This window comes from Trachymyrmex septentrionalis, unplaced genomic scaffold (genome assembly GCF_001594115.1).
Source record: "Trachymyrmex septentrionalis isolate Tsep2-gDNA-1 unplaced genomic scaffold, Tsep1.0 scaffold89, whole genome shotgun sequence".
Taxonomy (NCBI): Eukaryota; Metazoa; Arthropoda; class Insecta; order Hymenoptera; family Formicidae; genus Trachymyrmex; species Trachymyrmex septentrionalis.
Window position 1 is genome coordinate 591,957 of NW_017306081.1, and position 3,774 is coordinate 595,730.

Below are 3,774 nucleotides of genomic sequence, written 5' to 3' on the forward strand. Positions count from 1 at the left end.
TGATTTAAACGAAATTAACGAATTTCTGCTATAAAATGGCATTTCATATTTGTTTTGTCCGACCTACTTGTTGCAAAGTATATTAATAACACTAACAACCATTTAATTTAGTCACAATCCTAACGGTCCTTGTATATACAAGGTGCGCTATATCGGAGAGACACTATTCGCATTATTTAGCGCTACAAATTATTTGCAGAGCTACAGATAGCGCTAACAAACATGATCATGACGTCACTAATGGTAACGTGTTACGTCACAATTGCGCCCTATAGCATAGAGTACACACGCACACACCCGGGCAATACGTACACGCACACGCACGCACGCAGCATGCACACACACATAGAGGAAAGCCCTCTACATAAGACAGGCGCTTAATATGAGATAATGTCGTTTCTGCTAAACTTCTGATAAACGCTATCTATTGGTTCCACCATGAATTTCTTACTTTTGGATTGAAAACTATTTAGTGAAAAATTCATTACTAGATCATACCTGTAATCATTGTCAGAAAAGATTTTAGAATATCGAAGGAAAAAGGTTTGGATGCCTTCAAGTTTCATTAAGATGAGCCTTTAACCTCGTTTATTATTTCATAAGTAAATATTTGGCAATAAATTCTTTATATAGTGATAGAGTAAGATCATACTATAAAAATATGCGATATGTTGAATTGCTTAATTATAGAAGTTAGATTTGATGATCATAAAAACCGTAAAGTGCAAATCGTAATATGAGATACCCAGGATATTTCTAATATGAAATAATCTATGCTCCTATTCAGAGTAAAAATTGCTGATAAAGTATAAATGTTATTGTACAATAATAAAAAGGATGGAGTGAACATCAAATATCCATTTCTGCGATATTTGGTTCCAACTACCCGAAGACGAGTTTTAAGTATAATACAATCCATCGCATGTTCATTTTTCGCGCTGACAATGTTTGTTTATATTTTTGAAGTATTAAATAAAATTTTTTAATTGTAATATTGTACTTACGTTTTATTATCGATTTCGGGGCATCTCATATTAGGAGTACAATTTTTTTTTGCGATTTGTTCATTTTTACATTTCTTTAACCCTTACCGTACAAAGTCAGATCACCAGTGACTGAACGATTTCTGTTTGTACAAGTTTCTTTGAGTCTTTCGATAATTATAAATTATATTACATTTTATTATTTTCCAAAATAAAGTTTCAATATTTATTTTAGAAAGTTGAAAGTATGTTGATGAATTTTTTGAGATTTCTGGAATCATTCTGAATAGGTAAAAAAACCGGACGGATTCGGTAGTGATCCATATATTTGGATGAATGAGGCACCAAATTTTATCTTGTATTGTAAGGGTTAATTTAAAAAAAAAATTTTAATTAAATTTTATAACATTATCTTATAGTTTAAATTCCCTTCAAAATGACATATTATTATTTTAAATTCTGCCCATAGACTTCTAGCATTTATCCAAAATGAACTCAGTATCTCATGATAGGAGCCTTTCTCCTCTATACGTATATGTATAATATATATATGCGTGCTATACATAAGTTATTAGATTAAAATTATATTTTTAAAAAAACTATCTATCATTCAAGTAGAAATCAATTGTAACTTGTTGGAAAATGGTTTTAACTCAATTTAAATTATTCTGAAGCAATAATTAAGCCATTGTTATATGAATTTCAATAGCTCTGCACAGCTGTGCGTAATACATTAGGTTGAAAACTTTTGAATTATAGCTTCAACAGATTTCCGACGTAAATCATTGATAATACAGTTAGAAGTTTTATGACTTTAGTGTCGCCAATGCGGCTATAACAGGCCCAGTACAATCTAAATGTTTATCGGATGTCTAACTGCTGGTATACATCTTGCATAGTAAACGTCATTGTATTACACGCTAATATTTAATGTATTCTGTCTACACTGCTAATTTTGTTGAATAGCAAATAAATTTTGCGTTAGAAATTGAATTTTAATAATAATAGAACAAATAAGAAATCAACAATAAAACTAAAATCAATTAAAATTAAAATTTCTTTTTTCAATGAGAAATCTAACATATCTAAATTGCATTATACTATAAAATAATAAAAATTAAGGAAAGTATTATAAACAATAATAGGGACCAAAGTCGACACAAAATCGTTATAAAATCAAGATTTAGCAATTCACTACTTTACTTCAAACGTTTTTACTTCGGCTGCGGTCGATTTGGACGCTTTCAGCGCTTTTCAATACTTCTATTCTTATTTTACGTTTAATGAACGATAAAGACAGGATGATGATTAGAAGCACTTATAAAGCGCGTGCAGCATCCAAATCGGCTGTAGCTTTCATATCAATGCTTTGAAGCATTCTTTGATTGGTAAAATGCTTTCTTCTGATTGGGCAACGGAGTATTTGCAGTGTTAAATGGAGCACACTCTAAATTTGTACGATTATAACGATGTAATATTTTTTTATTTCTTTGTTTAGAAACTTCTCTAATAATTACTTTTAAATTTAATAAAATAATAAAAATGTTTTAATACGATAAATAAAAACAGCCTGAAAAACAGTCAGAGCTGAGTCTTAGTAGCTAATAATATTTCTGTGACTTTTTAAAATCATATATTTATACATCAATATAAATCTTGCAAATTAGTAACATCAAAATGTTAGCTTTTGCTTCTTTGATGTTACTCTCGTATTACTTTAATAGTGACCATTGATGCGGGCCATGGATTATGAGAGATTTTGCGTTTGACGTCAGCTAGCAATTAAAGTCAAGATAGCGGCGTGGAAGCAAAGTTAAAGGCTTCAAGAGAGCGAAAAAGAGAGAAGGAAAGACTCTCGCTCTCTGGGCAGCCACGTATTGCATTGCGTGAAACCGCGTGCTTCTAGCAAAAGCGGATTTCGCAAGCGGGTGCATCAGTGCAACGCGCACTGATGCATCGTACATGCGGCTATTTTCATCTGAGGCTGACAACAAAAAGTCACCGACGAGCCGCGAAATCTTACCGCGGAAAACCATGCGGCAAAAAGATCGAGCCGGATGATGAGCGCGTTATGTCACCATCCGGAATAGAGAACTGGATCGTTCTCTTAATGCGAACGGGAAAGGTGGGAGAGGAAGGGCTCGCATCGATACCACCTAAAGAGAATGTTGTCTGAATTTTCGTTTCTTTTTAATTTCATTTTATTATATACTGGAAATCAAGCGAATATAAGGTAAAAATATCAGCAGTTAATGGATATGAACTAATTGTTGGACAAAGTAATAAAACATTTCAAATATAAAGCTTTTAATGGTATGTACAATTCTAAATAAATTCGTTATTAAATTTTTTTGAACAACAAATTTATTTAGAGTTATACATGCCATTAAAAGCTTAATATTTAAAATTTCACACCACTTTAGTCAACACGAATTTGGTTATCCACTAACTGTATCCGCTAACTGCCAAGCCTCATAACTTAAGAAGTACTTAATGAAAATGAACTTAATTATAGTGTTTTAGAAAGCTCTCGGGATAAGCTATAAGAATATGTAATGAAAAATGGAGAGTTCCATTTAAAATAATTTTATCTTGACCTTGACAACGCCACTCAAGATTAAAATAATGATATCATCTTATGTCTCCCTCCAAGTTATTAAACTTTTGTCTGAAAAATTTTTCTCTAAAATGCACTGTTCAAGAGAAATTTGAAGTAATCATTTAAATCCTATATATATACACCCTGTATATATATATATATATGTGTAAAAAATGCAACTATAATTTATAA

The 3,774-nt window shown here is 31.3% G+C and overlaps 1 protein-coding gene across 1 annotated transcript in view; it reads left to right on the forward strand.

Moving 5' to 3' along the window:
* LOC108755574 (homeobox protein Hox-A10a-like) overlaps nucleotides 1–3,774 on the forward strand; it is an 8,182-nt gene that overhangs the window by 1,426 nt on the left and 2,982 nt on the right. The window lies entirely within an intron of this gene.